Genomic DNA, 9,544 nt, shown 5'->3' with positions numbered 1-9,544 from the left:
CATGCTAAATTTATAAATCATATTATATCATCATAAACATGTTACGCATCCTTCTACTAACTACGAAATCATTTCATTACGCTATTAAAAGCCACATCGTAAATCATTCAACTTGTTATCACTCATTAACATGTTCAACATATAATCATTCTCTTTCACATGCTCAACCTCCTACTTCAACACCAAACAATCAACACATTTCATCGCTTTGTTGCACAAGTTAAACAATCACACAGACGACTCAACAAACACGTTCCCATGTGACCGGTTCAAAGTTGTAGGGCGACCCCCGTGACTTTAGGACGTCTCCCAAGCCTTTGCACTAGCTCCTACAACTTTTACCCCGGGTTCATTTTAATTGACTCCTATGTTCATTAAGTTCATTGGTTACGGGTTTCGGGATCGTCGCTCGATACCATTTGTAACACCCCCATACTCCGAGTGCCTTACCAGGACCACTCGGGTATGAAGACATCACCATCTCGGTCGCCCGAGGTATGATAATCAAATAGACAAAACATAAACAACATTTATTATAAGTAGTTTAATGAATGAGTACAATCCTCGAAACCAAACTGAAAGTACAATACATTATTCCAAAACTAATCTTTCTCAATCGAAATGTAAATAAATGCTAAACTACAAAGGAAGACTCTATCGTCATGTCGTGGCCGTCCCAAATATACCAAGATCATCTCTATACTGTTCAATATCTGCTCACCATCCCCGAATGGATCACCGCAGTTTTACAAAACAACACCAAAGTCGATACTAATCACACAATCAAAATAGATAACCACAATAAGACAAACAGACAATGAATCACACACACACACAAACACCACCAACTCCCATCATCTCAATCTTGTCGTCCACCGGACCCACCACCCGGGGGGGACCGCACCGTTCCCACCTAAGCCCCGCTCATCATACGAGCGATAACCCTGTCCATTAATGTGCACATCCCCTTTCGTGGCGGGTTCCACGAAGGGCGAAACTAGGGCGTGAGATCACTCCCGCAAGTGACCCCACTCAGCCGAGAACGCATCTCGAGAACCATCACAAACACAACCACAATCACAATCACAATTACAATTACAATCATCATATCAATCAACTAACTACAGCACATCACCAATATCCCATTATGGGACTAATACTGAGTAGGAAATCCTACCTGGAAAGCACAACACGCAGACGGTATCTACAGCTGTCTCAAAACGCCTCTTCTACGAATTCTCCTCCTAACATATAACACATAAAGACTACCAATTACTTACTATTCATAAAACCCCCAAATCCTAAATTAGGGTTTGACCAAACCTAGCAAAACATTATATAAATTATATTAAAAGCTTACCCTCGACGCAAGGAATCCAACGACACGAACTACGATACGAACTGACCGTCTGAACTCCGGGAATTGTCAAGAACGCGATTAGGAAGAAGACAAGTTGCTTTCTCTCTTAAATAGGTTTTAGGTTTTGTAAAAAGTGATTTAGAACAAAGACGAATTGGTTTAAATACCTTAATCGCGTAATTAACAAAACCCGAGAAAACTCCCCCGTAAAACCGGACACTCGATCGAGTACCCAAGGTACTCGATCGAGTATTTCTACTCGATCGAGTGCCCCAGCTACTCGATCGAGTGCCCAACAGGTCAGAAACTTTTTTATTCTGCAACATACCCTTACTCGACAGAGTAAGGGCTACTCGATAGAGTACCCCCAAGACCATAAATACGGAGTATTACACTATCAGTCGAAACAAATCGACTTACAGCAAGTAAAACCCAACAATTCCTCAAAACTTCGAAATGCATTATGCGAGTGCTGAATAAATGACACAGTATGACTGCTGATAGAGACTGAAATGAGCAAAGAACGGCATATGGCAACATATAGTCTACTAGCAGGCGAAAAGGTCGACTCGCAGGGCAAGATTTCCGATTATTTATGGCATGTAATGGCGACAGGGGACGGAAAAACAGTTAACCACAGCAGCAAGGAAGCATGGACTGAAGCTAAACGGAGCATGGCAGCATAAAAATCGTCTAGCAGTCGAAAAATTCGACTGAGAAGCCCTAGTCGCGAAATCTTGCGCGAATTTCGAATTAAACAAGTGGAAACAGTGGGGAATTGGGGTAAGATCATCAACAAGCTAATCAAGGGTAAATAAACACAATTAAATCGAAACAAATCGACTGGACATGGGATTTTCGAACCCTAATTCAAATTCACCTCATGAAATTCGAATTAATCAAAGAGAAAATGCAAAGAGTGTGAAAGAAACACTTACTTGATGATGATGATGATCCTATACAAGCAATTAAACTTCAAATAACAAGCAACAAAGGCGGATTTTTAATCGAAAAACCCGCGAAACCCTAATTCCCTTTGAAAACCGTGAAAACGAACTCAAAAGAAGGGGATAACAAGGGGCTATTGAAGAATTAAGTGCTAGTAATAGAATGCAGGTGGTGGATTTGATGAGTTTGGGCAAAAAATGGGGATTTGGGGGAAAATGGAAATCAATAAGGGAAGGGGTTAGACGGGATTAGGGGTAAATGAAAATAGAATTAGGAAAATAAGAGTTTTAAGATAGAAAACTCCCGTGTCCACTGTTCATTTCACTCGATCGAGTGGTTTTAATCACTCGATCGAGGACTTTTGATGTCCCCTTTGCTCGATCGAGTAGCAATCCCCTCGATCGACCTGTTCCACTTTGGCCTTTCTCGATCGAGTAACCAGACAGCTCGATCGAACCAACTTCCACTCGATCGAGTACAAAAAGTACTCGATCGAGGACTTCCTCTTGTAGGCTCTTTGATTTCCGTCTTTACTTCCTCGAAATGCGTGACATTTCTCCAAACCTGTATAGAATACATCCAAACACATCCCAAAATACCAAATACGCAGCAAACACAGTCTAAAGTCTTAGTCTATGCTAAAAATTGTCTAAACTAATTGTCCTAATTAAAACGTAATAAAGCAAAGTTTAAAAGAAATTCAAACGAATTGTCTATTACAATTTGTTACACGGGGCATTTCCCCGTTTAATTCTCATCAGCTTTCAGTAGCCCCTTCGTGGGCTTCTCGATCGAGGACGTCACCTCGAGCCGATCTTGACCGACCTCTTCATCTTCCATGAGCTTGAATCACCATTTGCGGCGGTGAGGAGGAATGTAGTTCCCATCTATGTAGGTTCGAACCTTCTTCGTTCTCGCTCCTCTGTCATCTTCTTTGGCATCCTTACTGCCAGTTTGATTGATAATGGTTGCACCATGTCCTTTGACAGTCCCATCCTTGCTTTCATCTGTACCTGCAGTGAGGACAACAGACGAACTTGCCTCCTTCTTGCTCTCAATCTGAGGCGGAGGGTTAACAATTACAGCAATATTCTCCAAATTTTCATCCGGAGTGTCAACAATAGGAACAATAGAAGAAAGAGCATTGCAAGGTTGAACTTGCATGGGGGGTCTCCGGAATTTGGACTGATGAAAAATCAGTTCCTCATCCCCTACCTGGAATGTCAAAGTCTTCCCATCGACATCTATCACTTTGCACGGCAAAGGGATGAAAATGGTCTCCCTAAAATAATAGGGGTGTGTGCATCTTCGGGGATATCTAAGACGACAAAATCGACGGGAATAAAGAACTTCCCAATCTGGACAGGTACGTCTTCTGCTATACCTAATGGCCGTGATAAACTACGGTCGGCCATCTGGACGGTCATGTTGGTGCAACTCAGTTTTGTCAAACCAAGTCTCTTAGCCAGAGACAAAGGTAAGACACTTACGCTAACGCCTAGATCGCATAACGCATTATCAATCAACTGCATACCGATGTGACACGGAATCGAAAAACTACCCGGGTCTGATTGCTTAGGGGGTAACTTATTTTGATATAGGGCTGACCCCATCTCAGTCAAAGCTACGGTCTCACTGTCATTTATAGTCCTCTTGCGTGCTAAAATGTCTTTCATGAATTTTAAATAAGAGGGTACCTTAGTCGGAATTCGAAACGGCACGGAAACTTCCAAGCTCTTCAAAAGTTCAACAAATTTGCCGAACTGTTGATTAACCTTGGTATTCTGCAACCGCCTCGGGAAGGGAACCGTGATAGGAATCTCGAGTCCCTTGTTTCTCGCCTCCAAAGTGTCTTCCGGAGCAAGTTCAATATCCTTTGAGCGCTTCTTACCTCTCGAACGAGGTCTTTCCGGTGATTTCTCGCTTAAACGAGCACTAGCAGGCTCTCGAATAAGCTTCCCGTCATCAATATCACTCGATCCAGTATCATGCTCACTCGATCGAGCAGTTTCTTCAGCAACTTCAGTCGATCGAGCAACACTCCCACTCGATCGACTATCTTCAGCTTCCTGTTCACTCGATCGAGCAGAAGGACTACTCGATCGAGGGCTTTCCTCTCCATTTCCACTCGATCGAACAACTGATTTCAGTCGATCGAGTAACTCAATTGTCGTGAGCCCTTTTCTCTTAACAGAACACTGTTCATCATCAGTTACAGCTATCTTCGGGTCTGATTTCTGTACTTCCGGTCCCTCATAAGAAAGACCGCTTCTCAATTCTATCAAATTTACCGTCTCATGCGGGTTCTTCTCATTTTGAGTCGGTAAATGACCCTGCTTTCTTGTGGACTGATTCGCGGCCAATTGGGCAACTTGAGTTTCAAGTGCCTTTATGGACGCATCTCTCTGTTGATCACTTGAACTTCTTTGTTGATCACTCGCATGAAGCTGCTTTGTAATGGCTTGCATCATGGACTTAAGCTCACCCATTTCAGTCACCCCACTAGAGGATGATGCACCTTGATTAGGAGGGTTGAAGGATGGAGGCTTCTGATAGCCTTGTTGCTTCTGGTGTGGAGGAATGTATGGTTGCTGCGTTGGAGGAGCCGTGGGATTTTGTACATTCTGGCTTGTCCACCTCAAATTGGGATGGACGTTTGGCTCGTAGTAACTGTTGTTCTGCCTGTAATGTTGAAAGGCAGCGCATTGCTCAAAAGGACTGGGACAATGATCTGAGACATGTCCCTCTAATCCGCATCTCCTACAGCATTTAAAGGACCATCTGTCACAAAGATTAACCTGGTACATGCCCCCCTTGGAAACTCCCCCTAGCTCATACTTGTCGAACCTTGCAGTGAGGGCTTCAAGTGCAGCGACAGAAGAAGACTCAGCAGCTCTTCTTTGGTTTCCTCTCGAGTTCCCATATTCAGCCTTACGGATGGCCAAATCTTCTATGATCTTCCACCCTTTGGTAGCTCCCAAGTTTTCAGCGAACCGGCCATTAGCTGCAGCATCCAAAATGTCCCTCTGATCATCATACAATCCATTATAGAAATGATTGCATAGACTCCACTTTTCGAAGCCATGGTGCGGTATGGTTCGCACCAGCTTCTTAAATCGAGTCCATGCCTCGTGAAAGTTCTCGTCAGGCCCTTGTTTGAAGCTTGTTATCTGAGCTCTAATGGCAATAGTCCTCGATGCAGAGAAATACTTCTTATAGAACGCTAAAGCCAATGAGTTCCAATCGCTTATGCCAAAGCAGCAGCCTCGGTCTAAATCCCTATACCACTCCCGCGCAAAGATCGCGGAGTGAGAAAATGAACAAGGTTTCCTTTATCTGGTCAGCTGTCACGCCGGCAGGTGGGGGTATGGAGCAGCAGTAATCAATGAAAGTCTCCATGTGCTTTGCCGCATCTTCGTTCGCAGCCCCACCGAACTGATTCTTCTCAACCATGTTAAGGTAAGAAGGTTTCGGCTCGAATTTTCGAGCTTCCCCTGGTAGCTCGAATCCTTTGTAAAGATCCTCAACTGAGGGTTCAGAATAACTGGCAATGGTCGCTTCTTCGGCCATTTCTGGAGTGTCTGGAAAAATAACGGATTCAACCGACGAATTGGAAACTGGAGAAGACGGTGGATTGTCTTCGAACAGTTCGTTCTCGTAGAAGTTGGAACGAGAACTGGACTCTTCTTCTAACTGTTGCTCTTGAAATAGTCTCCTCTTTACGTGTAGAGATCTCTCAATCTCTGGTTCAAATGGCAGTAGTGGACCACCCTGCGACCTGCGCATAAGAAGAAACTACAACAGAGAATAAGAATAGTCCAAGGAACGGTTGTCCCTTAGACCGAAAAAAGGATTAAAAACGAAACAACTAATAAATTGAACAATTGCCTCCCCGGCAACGGCGCCAAAATTTGACACGGCTATCGCAACCCTATCAAAGATAAAACCTAACGGTCTCAACTAAAATGTAGCAGAGGCAGTCGAGTATCGAATCCACAGGGAGGAAATGTAATTATAGCTGTCTATTCTAATCCTACGGTAACAATTGGGGGGGTTGATTAAAATTGAATCTAACTAAGAGTAATAAAAGCGGTAAAATACGATTTAACTATCAAGAAGAGAGGGTCATGTCGGGAATTCGGTTCACTACGATAGTCTAACAACTCGGCAGTAAATGACTCGGACGAACTAATGTGAGACGGATGTTAGAAGGTCCTTTCGGTCCACTTCCTACCCTAAAATACCACTAACTTAACTTTCGTCCTCATTAGGGTAGTCTACTGTTTATAGCAGGCCTATTTAGTCCAATCTTTCGATCCAGGATTAATTGTAGCCAGTTTAATGGGTGACATAGAAGCGTGCACTCAACTAGGTCGGGAATTACAGTTAAATTGCTATAGTGACAGAGTCTCTCAATCAATTCGTCCAATTCATTCACTACGTCGTCATTATTCTACCGCAGATTCCCTAATCCCAACATGAAGGGAGTTTAGCTACTCATGTCGATTGTTAAACTAACAGCATATAAATTTCCAGCAGAAGACATAATGAAATAATAATAAAACGCAATAACGGAAATTAGGGCAAGGAGAAAAGATAACAAATACGAGAAATTAAAGCAACAAGTAATTCTTATTAATAAGGAGAAAGAAGGAATTACAATCCAAGCAAATTCCGGCGTAAAGACACGAAATCCAATGAAGAAATTCCGGAAACAAGAGTAGCAGTCGAAGGTTTAAGCAACGTAACAATGTTCTACTGTGAAGGATAGTAAAAAGATAGATAAAAGAGATCTCTAATAACCTAGTAAAACATAGGTTATATAGCCAAACAACTTAAGAGTTTATGCGGAAAAGTAAAACATGGACTAATTAAAGCCCATAGTGTCAGAAGCCTCTCGATCGAGTGGGTTAAACCACTCGATCGACCAATATCTCAGCAGAAACTCCTCGATCGACCAACTGCTTACTCGATCGAGGGCTTGGTCAAATGCAGCTTACTCGATCGATCAAGGGTAGCTCGATCGAGCATCGAGGAGTCTAGAAACCACTCGATCGACCAAAAACAACTCGATCGAGCACTTGTATCTTCAATTCACTCACGTCTTCACCCAAGTGCCTCGTAGTGCGTGCCATGATGCTTTCAAGTGCGGTACTCTACTCTGGGACAACTCCGTCTCCTCTAAATGCATGCAAAAAGGACGGAAAAGAATATGGTTCCACTACTTTCGTGATCATTCCTACAAAAAGGACAAAATACACCAAAGTAGCCAATTCGGGGCAAAATACCATAAAAATAGTATAGAAAAGCATAGAAATACGTGCTGAGATAGGCCAAAAAGACTGTATATTAGGCACGTATCAAACTACCCGACAACTTTACCTTGACTGATGTGCCCAAATTCAAGGGAGTGGAGGACCCACTCAATCACATCCGAGCCTTCAAGGACTACATGGCCATAAAAGGGGTCAAATAGGAACTCTTCACTCGGATCTTTCCATCATCCTTGGAACCGATCCTTCGTCAATGGTACTACTCCCTTGACCCGAAGAACCTCACTACCTGGGATGAGGTCGAAGTTGAATTTGCCAAGCAATATGCCAACAATGTCGAAATCCAAGCCAATACCCGTACTCTTAAGGTCCTATCTCAAAATGATAAGGAGGGATTCACCGAATTCTGAAACCGTTGGAGGAGAGTAAGCACTCAGTTGGTCAGCAAGCCGAGTGAGTCAACTTTGGTGGAGAAATTTGTCAACAATCTCCGCCCGGTATATGCCAACTTATTGAGATACCAAAACATCAAGACATTCCAGGATCTGCAAATCCTTGGAACTCGCATTGAAGACGACCTCCGAAAAGGTGTCCTAGCCAAAACCACCGGTAGAGGCTACCATGGATCTACATCGACCGGATCTCGCCCCTATCGTCAGACAAACAAAATTGACGAGGTGAACCTCCTCGAATCAACCACCAAAAGAGCTGAACGCCCTCAAAGAGTGTTCACCAACATAGGGTCAACTTATGCAAGCGCCCTGAAAAGGCTGATGGACCAAGGGAAATTACAACCCAAACAAACCCACCTCGGATCCGTCTGATGCTAAGAAATCCCGCTTCTGAAACCCTAATGCCTACTGCCAATACCACCAAGGGAAAGGTCATGACACGGAAACCTGTTTCAAGCTCAAACACGTCATTCAAGACATGATCGAGAAAGGGGAATTGCCTTTGCCTCCAGCGACTAAACCAAACAACAAAACAAACCCTTTGGGAATCCATGATATCTCCGATGATGAGCCGACCTTAGACTGCTCACACCTCATCTTACCAATTGATGACGAGGTGAATGCCTTGGAGAAAGATGCCTCGGACGGGGTATTTGTGTTCAGTGTCGCAATTATGCTTGCCATGTTCCAATAAGTTGAGGAGGTTATAGCCAGTCTCTCCGAAAGGATTACTCGCTTAACGATGCTTACCGACGATTGATCTTCAATCCTCCAACACCACGCCCGAGGGAGGGTCCCCAAACACCTAAAACTACATGGCACGTACCCTACAATAATCATCCCCACAATAATCAACCTCACAAAAATTACCCTCACAAAAGTTTCCCTCACAAAAACTGCCCACCGAGGAATACCCCTCCAAGGTACCCTCGAGATCCTGAAGTCAATGGTATCTGGAGAGATGATGCTGATGACGTCTATATCGTCCCAGGAAAAGAGAAACAGGCAAAGGAGATCGGTCATCTTACCCGGTCCGGATGCCCCTATCAAAACCCGAACAGTTCGACAGTCGTTCCAACAACGAATGACCAGGTTGTCCCCAACATGGACACTTAACCAAAGGCTCCCGAGAATTTCATCCTCAAACAACTGCAGAAAGCAAAAGCTAAAATTTCAATTTGGCAATTGATTGCTACATCCTTCGAGCATCGGCAAGCTCTACTACAAGCCTTGGGAAAACTGACTGTGCCCTCTACCTCCTCCCCTGAAGAAGTGGTGGCACACATGACAAGGGATGTCCCCGACCTGAACAACCCGGTCATCTTCTCTGATGAGGATATCCCTCCCTTCGGAGCCAACCACAACCTGGCACTATACATCACCGTGCAGTGCCTCAAAAAAAATGTGCCCATGGTTCTTGTGGATGACGGATCCACGGTTAATGTCATTCCCCTCAAAATAGCTCATAAACTGGGTATCAAAGAAGCTGATTTGGTCCCAACCAATCAAGG

This window comes from Silene latifolia, chromosome 3 (assembly GCF_048544455.1).
Source record: "Silene latifolia isolate original U9 population chromosome 3, ASM4854445v1, whole genome shotgun sequence".
NCBI lineage: Eukaryota > Viridiplantae > Streptophyta > Magnoliopsida > Caryophyllales > Caryophyllaceae > Silene > Silene latifolia.
This window is presented reverse-complemented; position numbering follows the sequence as displayed.